General features: G+C 45.8%; 1 long non-coding RNA gene across 1 annotated transcript; it reads right to left on the minus strand.

Annotated features, from left to right (window-relative positions):
• Nucleotides 1–9,860: 9,860 nt before the first annotated feature.
• On the minus strand, nucleotides 9,861–15,852 carry LOC118834048. The gene is made up of 4 exons (XR_005009339.1): nucleotides 15,814–15,852; nucleotides 15,573–15,714; nucleotides 15,031–15,215; nucleotides 9,861–9,900 (listed from the first exon to the last, which is right to left on the minus strand). It is a non-coding gene; the product is annotated as an uncharacterized LOC118834048 (long non-coding RNA).
• Between the last annotated feature and the right edge of the window lie 130 nt (nucleotides 15,853–15,982).

A 15,982-nucleotide genomic window follows, 5' to 3' on the forward strand; every position in this document is an offset into this window, starting at 1 on the left:
CTCTTCATAGTGCTGGTGGAAAGCACCGCGCAAACCCAGCTGTCGAACCTCGTCCTGGCAGGGCTGGAAAGGAACCAAACTCCGGGCTCCGGAGCCCTGGGCTGGCTACAGTCTCAAGAGCCAAGTTGGAGGCAGCCTAAGCCCCTCAAGAGCCAAGCGGCAGGAGCGGATGGCGGTGAAATCGAGGGCCCGGACCCCCATTCTGCAGAACGCCGCGCGTGCGTTCCGTAGGTTGCCACTAGGCAGAGGACATCACAGAGGGAGGCTAAAGTGAACTTTCTAGGCAGGAGCTTGACAACTAGTAGGAAATGGGGCTGGACTTGGAGGACAGAGTTGGTTGGAACTAGAGGAGCCTGGAAGGATGAGAGTGGTCTCTAGGGATGTGGCTGGGGAGAGGAGGGGTCTGAGGGGGAGGGGCCAAAGAAAGGGTGAGGCTCCAAATGGATGGGAACCGGGAAGCGGGGGGGGGGGGAGGGGGGGAGAGGGCGGTGTTGGGCCAAAGAGAAGCAAATCAAAGGGGCAAGATCAGAGTGGGAGGGCCAAGGAAAGGTGGCTTTGAGTACGAGGGTCCAACCCGAGGTAGGACCGAGGGGAAAAATAGAAGTGGTTATGGTTGTGCTGACGACAAGGAGAGACTTGGTGAGGGGGAATGTATTCGAGAGAGGGCGGGATGTGAGTCTGCCCCGCCGAATGTGCTTCATTTTTTGCAGCTCAGACAGTAAATAACAGCCCATCTTTCGTTGCCAGACTCCTTACATTCCCCCTCCAACCCTCTGCAGCTTTCCTGGGCAGAGCCTTCAAAAGAAAATCTAGTACATTTAGAGGGGCCAGGGGACAGAAGTGCCTCAGATCTGGTCCCCATCCAAGGCCTCCCTGCGGGTGAGGTTGAACCACAAGGACTGCTCTCTCTTGAGCCCCAAGTCACTTCCCTGTAATAGCAGCGCTCCGCTTTGCTCAGAGGTGAAGCTATACCCACCTTTATCAGACTTCTCTGCTGAGGACACTGGCAGCCTCTGAGTGGGAGGCAGCCAGGGACGCCCGCACCTTTTCAGCTGGTTCTAGCTGAGGGCCGAGTTTCACTCCAGCCCGTCAGTCACTCTGAACGCTGTGAGCTACAGAAGCTGCCACTCCTATTACAGAGCTGACAGAGGCCCCTAATATACTTAGATGACAGCTGGGTAGCCCAGCCTTCCAAGAGGCCAGGGCAGGTGCTGAGGCTGTCTACCCTGCAAGGGATTCACGCAGAGAATGCAGGTGCCATTGGGTCAGGGGGCACAAGCCATGGTACCCACAGACTTCATTTGTGGTGATGCCAATGCCCTCACCCACCATTTCAGAAGAGAAACTAAGAAGAGAGAGAACTGTGATAGGGAGGGAGTGGAGGACATTGGGTCCCGTGACAGAAAAAAAATGCTACAAATTAGATAAGTGTCACAACCTGATTTAGCGGAGAAAGCACTGGCTTGGGAGTGGTCAAAGAACCTGTTGTACCAATCCTGACACTCAGAACAGTGCAAGATGACACTCCATATCTCAGCCTCAGTCTTCTAATTTGTGAAATGAAAAGGCTGGACTGAATTACCTCTTCCAGCTCTAATGTTCTATGCCACCTGGAAAACGGAGCTAGATATGGGGTCGAGATCCTTGAGTAGGTGAGGCATTGGGAACAGGACCAGGAAAGGAAGGGAACAAACATTTATTAAGCACTTACTCTGTGCCAGGCACTGGACCAGGTGCTTTGCAGATGTCTTATTTTTTTTGTTGTTGTTCAGTCATTTTTTTCAGTCATCTCTGACTCTTTTGTGACTCCATTTGGTTTTTTTGGGTTGTTGGGTTTTGTTTTGTTTTTTACAAAGATACTGGAGTGATTTGCCATTTCCTTCTCCAGCTCATTTCACATATGAGGAAACTGAGGCAAACAAGGTTAAGGGACTTGCCCAGGGTCACAGAGCTAGTTAAGGGTCTAAGGCCATACTTGAACTCAGGAAGATGAATGAGTCTTCTTGCCTCCAGGCCCAGCACTCTACTTGGTCACCAAGGCTGCCCATAAATGTCTCATTAGATCCTCACAGTACTGGGAGTTAGGTACTATTATTCCTATTTTAGATTTGAGGAACTGAGGCAGGCAGAAGTTAAAGTGACTTGCCCAAGGTCACACAGCTAGTAAGTGTCTGAGGTCAAATTTGAACTCAGATCTTCCTGACTCCAGGTCCAGCGCTCTGTCTACTGTGCCACCTAGCTACCTCTAGGGAAAGAGGAGAATATCAGGGAGACAGGATTCTAAGGGAGGGTACAAAGTGGTTTTATGGCATGGGCAAGAGAACAAGCCTGGATGCCTGCATCCCAAGTAGGGTCATTGCTAGTTTGGGGTCCCAATGGAAACAGATTAGCAAGTCTTGGCTCTTTTCCTTTGGGGCAAGGTCACAATATTCCCTGTGAACTCATATGCGGTATGACCCAGATATCCAGTATTCCTGGCCCAGCCTCTCTACCCAAACCTAGTATCTTAGTCTTTCTACCTGGTCTAATTCAAAGATACTACTACTGCCCTAGGCTATTTCATGGCACCCCTCAGGTTCCTCCAGAGATCCTTTCCTGCTCACTTATCTAAGAAACTTAAGCAAGTTTCAAACTTACCTACTTTTTATTCTCCTCCCAGGACCTAAGTGTTCTCTCTCCCATCAGAATTCAGGCATCCTGATGTCCAGCCCTAGCTTCTCTCTTGGGACCCAGATATCTTGTCCCACAGACCAGCCCCACCACACCAAGCATCTGGCTGCTTAGTTATTTTTCAGCGGTGTCCGACTCTTCATGACCTCATTTGGGGTTTTCCTGGCAAAGATACTGGAGTGGTTTGCCATTTCCTTCTCCAGCTCATTTGACAGATGAGGAAATTGAAACAAATAGGGTTAAGTGACTTGCCCAGGGTCATAGAGCAAATGTCTAAGGCTAGAGTTGAACTTGGGTCTTCTTGACTCCAGGCCCAGTGCTCTATGCACTGCACCACCTAGCCATCATTTCCTGCTAATCAGAACTTGTTCCCCATGCAGGACTTAGAAATCCTGTCCCTAGCCCTAGCTCCCCTCCCAAGACCCAGCATCTGTGTCTCAATCCCCATAACCCAGAAAACTTCCACCAACTTCCCAGGGCAGCAGCAGGGACACATGCAGAGAACACATGTAAATCTATAGTGGAAAGGGTAAAACTAGATTTACTGTCAGAAGAGATGTAACTTACTACTCATGTGAGCAAGCTTTACCTCCCTGAGTCTCAGTGTCCCCACCTGAAAAATAAAGGAATTGGACTAGATGATCTTGGAGGTCCCTTCCATCTCTAAATCTATGATCCCATGATCCCAATGTAATACAAGGAAAATTAGGAACCCCTGAGTAACCGCTAGCTACTGACAAGCCCCCCCAGAAAGAATGGACTCAGATATCTTTGGCATTTAGCAAACCCTTTGGGACTCCATGACTCCACCAAGGAATCTCAATAGATAGGACCATCCCACTGAAAGATAACTTGACAGATCCTTCCTGGGAGATATCCCTGGGACTCCGTGACTCCACCAAGGAATGTAAATGAGATTAAGTACGATAACCTGACTGAATCTTTTGATCAGCCAGGACCTTTGTTCCTGTTTTTCCCCCCACTATGTACCCCCATATCCTATATAAGCCAAGCCATCACCCCAACGCATTGGCCATTGATTTGTGGTGCCGTACCCCGATGGCCGCCAGCTAATAAATTCTCCACTTAAAACTTATACTCTGTGGTGTGTCTTGCTCGCTTCTGGTACAACACCAACATCTTTGCCTCGCTGGCCTGAAGCCTGAGCCTACCCTAGGTTCCCCTCATTTAGCCCATACCTTCTAAGGAGCCTTCCCTGGTTTCATGTAGTGTGCTAGGGCTGTGGGAGAGCCCCTTAGATGTGAACCTCAGGGCTCAGTTACTAGAGCAACCACCTGCTTCATTTCTCTGTAAGGCTGGGGTCACTGCCATGCTACTGAGAGGCCTGGGGAAAGTAAGGCCCGGTATAGAAGAGGGATAGAGTGATGCACCAAAAAATGTCACATGGGGATACAAGCCCCTTCATGTTCTAGCTGGGGAAATTACATTCAGAAGGGAAGGAATTACTTATGTAAGTTCATGCCACAGATTTAGCTTGACCCTTTATTGTGGTTACCTCAATGAGAAGAGGAGGGCTGCTAGCCAAGTCTTCCAGATTCACCCAGCTCTGGGAAAGAAGCAATTCTAAACAACAACAAAAAGAAAGAAAAGCATAGAATTTAGAACTAAAAGGGACTATATATATAATATACATATACGCACACATATATATATATGTATATACATATAGAATGTATATAAAATATCCTATATATAAATATAATACAAATTATAAATAAATAAAATAAATGAAAATAAAATAAATATAAATAATTAAAATAAATATAAAACTATATATAAATATACTATATATACACTATAATCCAGACCTTTCATTTGTTTGAAATTTCATTTGATAGAAGTAAGGCATTATCACAGAAAGGAGCTTAGAGATTAACCATTCAAGAAACCCCAGACTGGCTTCCCTCCACCTTTCAAGATCCAGAAAGTCCCTAAGGGAGTAATCTTCAACCCCTAACAAAGGGTTATCCTGTCCCATACATCAGATTTATGATGGGGTTATCCTGGGCCTGGACACCAGTATTGTAACAGGAATTTCCTTGTCCTAAGCACAATATGTTGTATAAGTGATTTGAGGTTTAGTTACCTCTATTATGTGGCTGGAGAACTCGTTCACAATGTAAATAAAGCTTTAACTTTTATGTGGTTAAGGGTGCTTTGCCCCAGGGCACCTGGCTTCCTCTCCAGGAAGCCATGTTTTCCCTTGGCAGCCACCACCATCCCTGCACCTCCATCTCCTACTCCTCTGTTAATAAGGGCACCAACATTTAGAGGGTGCTTTATCCAGGGACAGAATCCTTCCTCCCCTTGATAGTCACCATGTTCCCAATGCCATACTTCGGTGTTTTCTGTCAGCCTCAGTGCCCCAAAGCCACCTAGCCTCTCCCCCTCAACATTGCAGGGACACAGTAATTTTCCCTGTGTGACTGTATCCAGAATCAGACTCTCCTTTGTACGGCTCCTATTTCTTCTGCCTCCAAACTATTCTTGTCCCAGGTGAAAAAAAAAAGGCCATGTCTCTGTCAGGATGTGTTAAACACGTAGGGTTGGGGCTGCCACCAGTAATGGGGTGAGTATTCAGTGAACCCGAGTGAAAGTTTAAAATGTACCTTAGAAAAGTTTGTCCGTGGGCTATAATGAGTTTCATAATTACTTTTTTTGAGGAAAGATTCTGTTCTACAGGATATACAAGTCCCCTTCTGGTCCCTTGGATATCAGCACTCTATCAGAGCAGAACAAAACTGAGAGAATGCTTGAAGTTTCATAGCTTCAGTGAATTCACAGTTGAAACTACTTAGGAATACTTGAAAGGATGTGTCACTATCCCAGCCAAAGTGGCTGGTTCCCAAAACGTGTTCTGCTTCCTCCAGCCTCCTTACATTCACCCTGACTATTCTCCTTACCTAGAATATACTCCCATCCAACTTCCACCAGATGAAAGCCTTTTTTTTCTTTTAAGTCTCAGCTTGTGTCACCTCCACCAGGAAGCTTCTCTGATTCCATCCCATGCTCAAGATGAAAGTTATCTTGTTCTCTTATTATTCTATAGTACTTTGAGCGTATATCTTTTTTCCTTATATTTTATTCCTTACATTTTCCTTACATTTCCTCATATTCATACTTAACTGTGCATATATGTTGTATTCCTCCTCCCCTGCCCACTACTGTAATCTCCTTGAGGGCAAAGACTATATAATTTTTTAATTTTTGTATCCCCATCCCAATACATAAATGTGCACGTAAGGGCTTAATAGATGTTTACTGAATTTAAGGTAGAAGTAGAGTTTAGCCCTTGCTTTGACTTCCCCACTTCTCTCTGTCACCATCTTTTGTCTCTCTTCTTCACTGCCTGCTAGCTTTTCTTCCTTCCCCCATCCCAAATCCACCAAGCCCTGAAAATTCATCTCTCTTTTCCATGATGCAAACCTGCTACCTCAGTCAAGCTAATTTTCTTACTGGCTCACCACACGCACACACACACACACACACACACACGATCAGGATGCTCTTTCTGTCTACAATGCCCTCCCTCCTCCTCTTGGCCTATATAAATCTTGTCCATTCTTCAAGATCCAGCACAAAGTGCAATGACTGCAGGAAACCTCTCCTAATTCTAGCCCATGCTGAGTCTCTCTTACTCCGAATTCCCTCGGTGCTCGAGTACATTCTGCTTCTCAGTATCCTGTGCGTGTTAATCTATCTATTTATTACTTTGGAATGGCCCTCTTATCATCCTCAGCTTACTCTAACCTACTTTGAGGCAGGAAGCAGATGTTTTCCTCTTCAGAGGCAGGGTAGTGGAGTAAAAAGAGTGATAGACTTACAGTGAGTAGAACTGTGTTGGGATCCCAGCTTCAACACTTATTAGCCGTATGAACTGTGGGCAAGTCATGCAACCTACCTAGGCCTCAGCTCCCTCACCTCTAAAATGGGTACGTAGGGGGGAAGCTGAAAAGAATACTTGTGCTGCTCATGTTAAATGACCTTTGTGAATCCTAAAATGCCATAGAAATGTCATTATTCCTCTACCGGTATGTCCTTAAGAGAACCTACCAGTCATTTATTGTGTGCAAAGGCACTTTAGGAATGGCAGAAAAATAAAATATGGTCCCTGCCTCAAAGACTTTACGGTCTAATTGAGGACCTCCACTTACATGGCTAGTCTTCCCTGCCCTCATCACATGTAACCTGGGCTATTGCATTTGGTCTCCTAGCTACCTTTCCGGTCTATTCTCCACACAGCCACCAAGATTATCTTCCTAAAGCACAGGTCTGACCATATCACTACCTCACTCAATCTTTGGTGGCTCTTTATTGCTTCTAAAATAAATTACAAACTCATCTTGGTATTTCAAGTCTTTCACAATCTGGCTCCAGCTTACCTTTCCAGGCTTATTTCACATTATTCTCCTGCATGAATTCTGCATTCCAGCCAAACAGGCCTCCTCGATATTTCCCCAGTTCACCATCCTCAGTCCTGACTCTTTTCCTTTGTACTTTGTCCTCCATGCCTAGAAGGCACTGCTTCCTCACACCCACTTCTTAGAATCCATTTCTTCCTTCAAGCCTCAGCTCAGGTACCAGTTCCTAGGTGGAGCCTTTCCTAGTTTTCAGTATTCTCTCTCTCCTCAGTTTATCTGGCCCTTAGTTCTCTGTGTGAATATCATGTTTACTGGTAGAAATAAACTCCTTCGAGGCAAGGATTGGGTTTTGTATTGTCTCTGTATCCCCAGCACCTTAACACAGTGCCTTGCACACAGCAGGAACTTAATAAATGCTTGTCAAATTGAATTAAATGGCATAACTAACAATGCCAGACATGTGATAAATGGGGATACAAAAGCAGGAAGCTATGCATGGCTCTAATGGATGTGTCAGCCATGTGATGTGGCACTCACAAAAACTTCTTTCATCTTGGGCTGCATTAATAGGGGTATAGATAGTGTCTCTATTTATTCCTTATGTGTCCTTGGCTGGCTTCTCATGGTTCCTCACACGCACCCACTCACCTCAACTCCCTGAAGTCTGGTTTCCTACTGCAATCACCAAATTCAATAGACTTTTTTTTCTGTTTAGTCTTTCTCATCCTTGATCTTTCTATAGCATGTGACACTGTTAACCTCACTCTCCTTCTTTGGCTTCTTTGCCTGGTTATCTTCTCAATATACCCTGTACTCTCCCATCTCCACAGATTAGCTTATGTTGTCATCTCAACCAATAGGGCTCTCCCTCAACCTTGCCTACTGAATAATACCAGTTCAACCTTTAAAGTCCAACTCAGAATATCAGATCTTCCATAAAGCCTTTCTTGTTCAATCCAGTCTGTAATGACTCCCTGTAACAATGCTATTTGCCGCTACTGTGGCTGTGTAAGGCCAATAACACCACCACACAGGAGGGCCGCTAGCACAGTTTCTTTGATCTGCTTTTCTAAGGAAAGCAGCTTTAAGGGGTTTACAATCCCACTTTAATCAAACACACGTATATCATTCACTTAGTTCAGGGGAAAAAGTCAGCACCCTGAACTTCAGAGAAGGTACAAACAGAAATTACAAACCAAGAAAATATAAACAGAATAAATAACACAAATCAATAGACAGCTGTCTGACCAAAGCTATACATACATAGTTACCAGAGAGAGAAGCACCAACATCTGGGTTTTCAAAGCCGCAGGGGCTTCTTAATGGCTACCCAGAGTCTCCACACCAACACTCTTCCAATGAGTGATCCCCACAAGTCAAAACGCTAACCTCTGAGTTTATATACACTTCTTCAGGGTCAAAGGGCATCACAGTCATGGGATTCAAACATATATACGAACTAGGCTTTCTTGTTTCTTAAGCAGGTCAAAGGCTCTTGATTCAATCAAAGAAACAAAAGACAACACAAACTCCACTTTGCTTTTGGACTTTGCTTCTCATCAAAGGTACTTGATTACCTCAGCATTCCAAAAGAGAAAACAGTAAAAAAAAAAAGTCCCACCCTAATTACCATAACATGCCCTAGACCTCACAAAGCACTTTATTCTTGCAACTTGTTGCAGCATTGTTGTTCAGTTGTTCAATCATGTCCAACTCATGACCCTGAGGACCATAGTGTCCATGGGGTTTTCTTGGCAAAAATAACAGGGTAGTTTGCTATTTCCTTCTCAGAGGTTAAGTGACTTGTCCAGAGTCACATAGCTAGCCAGATCTGAACTCAGGTCTTCTTGACTCTAGGCCCAGCGCTCTATCCACTAAGCCATCTAGCTGCCTAGTAACTTGTTAAAATGCTTAGTACATATTATAGTGTATTAAAAATTTTATTATGGACCAGACCTATGACTTTATCATTTTAGGGAACTCCCAGTGAGGAAACTCCCTCTATCAATATAGATTAGCAACCTGATTGGGTTAGAGTTTCACAGGGGTGCAGAGAGGTTAAGTAACTTGCCTTGGATCATAGAACTGTTATGTGTCAGTAGTAGAAAGTGAACTTCCTGATTTGAAGCCTGGTCTCTAGAGCCGCCACTCCTTTACATGAATAGCAATGAAAACAAAGAACTAATGTAACATGTCTCCCCCAAACCTTGAATTCACTCTTCCACAAATACATATATACTCAGTGGGAAGAATGGATCTTTATAAGAATTATGTGTGGGTGATCCACATGGGGTACACACATCACCAGGTCAACTGTGTTAGGAGGTATGGAACGTGGTGACCAGGGGATATGGCGCAGCTATGGATGTTGTGACTGATGATATCTTCTCCCACCTGCATTGCTCTCCAGTCCAGTTGACCATCAGTTCTGGCTTTTTTTCAGGGTCACCTCATACCCTGTCATCATGGATGTTGCAGTTCCATCTCTTTTACCAGATCTTTTAGGTGCCTCCACCAACCACCGCAGAGTACTAGTATCATTGTGCATTATAGTTTTCCAGGTATGAGTCATATCCCACCTTCATTAAACTGACTGAGAAGGCAGAAACTGACTGATGTCCAGTCTGTATATTGCTTTATCACCTTTTAGAGTTCTGCATACAGTAAATGTTTGTTGAATGATAATAAAATATGAGAAAGCACAGGATTTATTCATTCATTCATTCATTCGCTTCAGACTGGTATGTGAAGTTTTGTTGAAGTGAGGAAGAAATGGCTTCAAATTTCAATTCTGAAATTTGTGACTGTGGGCAAATCACCTGATGACTCAGGGTCTTCGTTTCTTCATCTGTAAAATGGGGATAACAAAAATGATATTAATAATAACAGCTCACGTTCATATAGCGCTTTAAGTGTTGCAAAGAACTTCACAAAACAACCCTGGGAGGTCAGCGCTATTATTATCCCAATTACAGATGAGGAACTGAGGCTGAGAGAGGTTAAATTGCTTCTTACAGGGGGGCGGAGCCAAGATGGTGGCTGGAAAGCAGGGACTAGCGTGAGCGCCCCTTCCCCCCCCCCCCCCCCCCCCCCCCCGCCGTCCCTCCAAAAACCTATAAAAAATGGCTCTGAACCAATTCTAGAACTGCAGAACCCACAAAACAGCAGAGGGAAGCAGGGCTCCAGCCCAGGACAGCCTGGATGGTCTCTGGGTGAGGTCTATCCCACACGGAGCTGGGAGCTGGGAGCAGAGCAGCACCCAGCGTGAGTGGCACAGACCAACCAGACCAGCAGGCCCTAGTGCCCTGAATCAGTGAGGTGCGGCAGTTACCAGACTTCTCAACCCACAAACACCAAAGACAACAGAGAAGGTTAGTGGGAAAAGCTGCGGGAGTGGAAGAGTTCGAGGTTCAGCTACCAGCCCCAAGGGCAGCGGAGGTGGGGCAGCTACAGCTGTTGTTGCTTCTGGCCCCAGGCCCACCTGGTGGGGGGAATTAAGTGGTGGATCAGAGCAGGAGTGCACAGCCTGCTGAAGATCTAAGCCCAGTCTGGGTTGGGGGTTCTTGGGGAAGGAGGAGTGCTGGTGTGGCAGAGCTGGCACATCCCCCCCCAAACATGGAACATAGAACTCTTTAGTGTACAAGTAGTCATACCCCGCTGAAAAACTCAAGGGTCAAGTTAGTTGGCTGGGAATATGGCCAGGCAGCGGAAACGCACACAGATTCAGTCTCAGACTTTGCATTCTTTCTTTGCTGACAAAGAAGACCAAAACATACAGCCTAAAGAAGTCAACAAAGTGCAAGAGCCTACACCAAAAGCCTCCAAGAAAAACATGAACTGGTCCCAGGCCATGGAAGAGCTCAAAAAGGATTTGGAAAAGCAAGTTAGAGAAGTAGAGGAAAAATTGGGAAGAGAAATGAGAAGGATGCAAGAAAACCATGAAAAACAAGTCAATGACTTGCTAAAGGAGACCCAAAAAAATACTGAAAAATACACTGAAGAAAACAACACCTTAAAAAACAGACTAACTCAAATGGCAAAAGAGCTCCAAAAAGCCAACGAGGAGAAGAATGCCTTGAAAGGCAGAATTAGCCAAACGGAAAAGGAGGTCCAAAAGACCACTGAAGAAAATACTACCTTAAAAATTAGATTGGAGCAAGTGGAAGCTAGTGACTTTATGAGAAATCAAGATATTATAAAACAGAACCAAAGGAATGAAAAAATGGAAGACAATGTGAAATATCTCATTGGAAAAACCACTGACCTGGAAAATAGATCCAGGAGAGATAATTTAAAAATTATTGGACTACCTGAAAGCCATGATCAAAAAAAGAGCCTAGATATCATCTTTCAAGAAATTATCAAGGAGAACTGCCCTGATATTCTAGAGCCACAGGGCAAAATAGAAATTGAAAGAATCCACCGATCGCCTCCTCAAATAGATCCCAAAAAGAAATGTCCTAGGAATATTGTCGCCAAATTCCAGAGCTCCCAGATCAAGGAGAAAATACTACAAGCAGCCAGAAAGAAACAATTTGAGTACTGTGGAAACACAATCAGAATAACCTAAGATCTGGCAGCCTCTACATTAAGAGATCGAAGGGCTTGGAATACGATATTCCGGAGGTCAATGGAGCTAGGATTAAAACCTAGAATCACCTACTCAGCAAAACTGAGTATCATGCTCCAAGGCAAAATATGGATTTTCAATAAAATAGAGGACTTTCAAGCTTTCTCAGTGAAAAGACCAGAGCTGAATAGAAAATTTGACTTTCAAACACAAGAATCAAGAGAAGCATGAAAAGGTAAACAAGAAAGAGAACTCATAAGGGACTTACTAAATTTGAACTGTTTTGTTTACATTCCTATATAGAAAGATGATGTGTATGATTCATGAAACTTCAATATCATAGTAGCTGAAAGGAATATGCATATATATATGTTTATGTATATATATATATAAGTGAATGTGCATGAATGTATATATGTAAGTGTATATATATATATATATATATATAGAGAGAGAGAGAGAGAGAGAGAGAGAGGACACAGGGTGAGTTGAAGATGAAGGGAAAATATCTAAAAGAAATAAAATCAAATTAAGGGATGAGAGAGGAATATATTGAGAGAGGGAGATAGGGAGAGATAGAATGGGGTGGATTATCTCGAATAAAGGTGGCCAAGAGGAAGCAGTTCTGTGGGAGGAGGGGAGAGGGCAGGTGAGGGGGGAATGAGTGAATCTTGCTCTCATCAAATTTGGCCTGAGGAGGGAATACCATACATACTCAATTGGGTATCTTACCCCACAGGAAAGAAGAGGGAAGAAGATAAAAAAAAGGCAGGGATGATGGAGGGGAGGGCAGATGGGGGTGGAGGTAATCAAAAACAAACACTTTGGAAAGGGGACAGGGTCAAGGGAGAAAATTCAATAAAGGGGGATGGGTTGGGAAGGAGCAGAATATAGTTAGTCTTTCACAACATGAGTACTGTGGATGTGTTATACATAATGATACACATGTGGCCTATCTTGAATTGCTTGACTTCTTAGGGAGGGTGGGTGGGAAGGGAAGAGGGGAGAGAATTTGGAACTCAAAGTTTTAAAAACAGATGTTGAAAAAAAAAAGTTTTTGTATGCAACTAGAAAATAAGATACACAGGCAATGGGGCATAGAAATTTATCTTGCCCTACAAGAAAGAAAGGGAAAAGGGGATGGGAGGGGAGTGGGGTGACAGAAGGGAGGGCCGACTGGGGAACAGGGTAACCAGAATATATGTCATCTTGGAGTGGGGGGGAGGGTAGAAATGGGGAGAAAATTTGTAATTCAAACTCTTGTGAAAATCAATGCTGAAAACTAAATATGTTAAATAAATAAATTTTTAAAAAAAGAAAAAAAATAAAGTCAGCAACCAGCACAGTAACATCTTACTACACCTTTCAGTCAGCTATATGAAGACTGGTCTGCTATGGGACACCATTGGTAAAATACTCCCTGTTCTATGCTTAAACCTACATCAAGGATGTCCTTAACCATATGTAGAGCTTTCTCATAAAATTTTAGAGTGGAGAAAGTAGATAATAAAGGCTGGTGGTTATTGAAAAAAAAATTGCTTCTTACAGCTGTAAGTGTCCGAGACAGGATTCAAACTGAGGTCCTCCTGACTCTTAAGTCCACTGCTGTAACCACTGGGCCACCCAGTACCTACCTCAGAGGTTTGCTATAAAGCTCAAACAGAATAATGTGCTTAAAAGTTTGAAAAATGCTTTATGTGCTATGTAAATTACTGCCATAATTATTGTTCTCAAGGATTTCCACTAAAAGGCTGGAGAAGAAACACAAATAATACAAAGTGACCAAGAATCAAAAGTAATTGCAATGCATTTGGAATACAGAGTAGGACATTACACAGATACACAGGGTCTCAAGCAGGGAAGAGGAGGCTACTCTCTCCCACCTACGTAGGGAAAGCACCATGGATCCCCTAGGTATGGCCCACATGTCAGCACGTAGTTATGTTCATCAGCCCTGGGCCAAGGGACAGTGATTCTGGTGGCTTCCTTCTTTGTCCAAATCATTGCTACAACTGCCTAGAAGGTCATCATCAATGAAGTCCTGGTTTCATACCTTCAAATGCAACTGGGTCTTCCCACCCTGGCCCAGACTCATGTGACGAAAGCCAAAGGTGTGGTGCCACATAGAAGAGTTCTGGTCCAGTATCATGATACTAGATCTCTCTGGGGCCTCAAAGGTCACAAGCACATGGGCATCAGTGAATCTGACATTCCTGTGAAACTCATGGGCCTGAAGTTTGATTACCCTCTAGGTGGCTGCTCCTCCCCCTCCCTCCTTGTGCTTTAAGCAACACCAGGTTTCTGTATCCTCTGTCTCAGGATGGGTACATAAGCATGCTCCTTTCTGATCCCACAGGCCACCAGGGTGGGCAATTTCCAAGGCAGAGAAGCACTCTTCTTTCCTCAGACGCACAATCTACAGCTTGGTGCGGTGCTTCCCTCCATGGGTCTTTGAGGCTCAGCAGAGTGTAAAGTGGGGCCACCCAGTTGAGAAAACCATGCCTGGCATGGTTCAGAGGTTTTCTGTCAAGACTTCGAAGTCTATCGTTGGCTCCTGAAAGGAAAAGGAGTCTGTGCACATTCCCACATTTGCCCCCCAACTACCTCCCCTGGTTCTCATGGTATGTCCCATAGTAGGGACCCCAGAAACTAGTAGAAGGTAGAGGTGCAGGAGGAGTCTACAGAGCTAGGGGTCATCCACTAGCCCTCCAGGTCCTCCTGAAAAAGGTAGATACGTAGTATGTGAGGCATGACTCCATCCAGTGTAGCCAAGCAGGGGTTCAGTGTAATGACAAAAGACAGGCCGCCACCCAGTTGCAGGCAGGTGACATAGTAGGTCCCAAAGGTCAGGATCAAAGCCTGGACTAAAGTAGCAGAGGACACAATATTGCGTTGGAGGTAGAGGCTGGAGGAGGAAGAAAAGTCGGAAAGCTCATCTACCCTACCCTTCGGCTCCATAGGCCCTCCAGCAGGACCCATCTTGACCTCTGTTTCCTAGTACTTAGACCTATCCCCTATACCCTGTGTACGTACAGCTCCAAACAGTTTGACTCCAGCTCGCTCGAGTTGGGGAGCCTGTTCCAGGGTCTGCACAGTGTCTGGCATATAAGAGGCATTTAATCAATGTATTTTGATTGTTCCGCAGCCTTCTCAGCCTCCACCACAAAGACCCCTGTGTTACAACTCCACCAGCTCCCTTTCAGGAGACCCGTGTCTCATTTCCCGAAGCACCCGACAACGCCCCCAGCTCCCTAATGAAGGATCTAAGTGTCCTTTCTTCTGCTACCCCCTCCCTTCCCCTCAGCTTCCTATCAGGGGACCTGTGTCCCTTCCCCTGCAGCCTGTTCTTTACCCTCCCCGCTCCCGCCCCAGCTCTTTCCCTGGGGACCCACGGTGCCCCTCACCTACCTGTACACGGGACACACAATCTCAAGCAGCGCAAAGCCAGAGGTATCTTCCGGAGCCCAGGCTGCCAAGGACCAGGTAGAGATGGACTGGAAGCTTGCGGCTACTCTCTGCTTGGTCACGCCCCCAGTGGGTTTCTCCGTCTAATCCCGAGTCCCTGGATCTCTGATCCCGCCTCCTGTTCGATTCTAGCCAATCACGGCCTGGCATTTCAGTTCCCTGTACGACCTAGACCATTCTTTCTCACTCAGCTAGCTCCCGGCTTCTCATCCTTTACTGAATGGAACTCAACCCAGAGGCTCCGCCCACCCCTGGTTCCCCGGCCCAATCCTCATGCAGTTCCGCTTTGGTCACGCCCATCCCATCTTTGGGAAATGGATCTAAGTGCGGAGCCCAGTTGTTTTCTGGCTCAGACTCCACAGCTGTTTCTGCAGTTCTCCCCTACCCTCAGCTCTCAGCCCCTGTGCTAACGCAGCTCAGCCACGACTGCAGCTTCCAGCGAGGCCCAACCTCGGCCCCCCAGTCCTCTCATTTTTACGGTTCACCTCCTAACCCAGGTCCAGGGGCAGGGAGCTGGTCAGCCTGGTGACCTCCAGGGCTTGCCAGTGGTCAGCGCTTTCCGCGGCTGAAGCTGGGTGGCACTGTGCGTGGGCCAGGGGCACGGCCAGGGTCAGCGGCAGGAATGGCCTGGAGGTGAGGAGACGAGACGGGATCCAGGTGGCCTGGCCGAAACCCACCCGCCTCCCAGACACATTTGCTCTGCCCAGCCCTCACCACCCTTCTCACCTGCAGTTCAGCCCAAACCACGGATCCCTGGTCTGTCCTGGAGCAGGGTGGGGAAGTGCAGAGAGAGTTATGGGGCTCCCCCCAGCAGGAGCTGTCCCTAAAGACTACAGCTTCTTTTACTCCCCTGCTTAGGTCCCACACCTCCACCCGTTTACTAAGCAAAAGGGAC

Source organism: Trichosurus vulpecula, chromosome 1 (genome assembly GCF_011100635.1).
Source record: "Trichosurus vulpecula isolate mTriVul1 chromosome 1, mTriVul1.pri, whole genome shotgun sequence".
NCBI lineage: Eukaryota > Metazoa > Chordata > Mammalia > Diprotodontia > Phalangeridae > Trichosurus > Trichosurus vulpecula.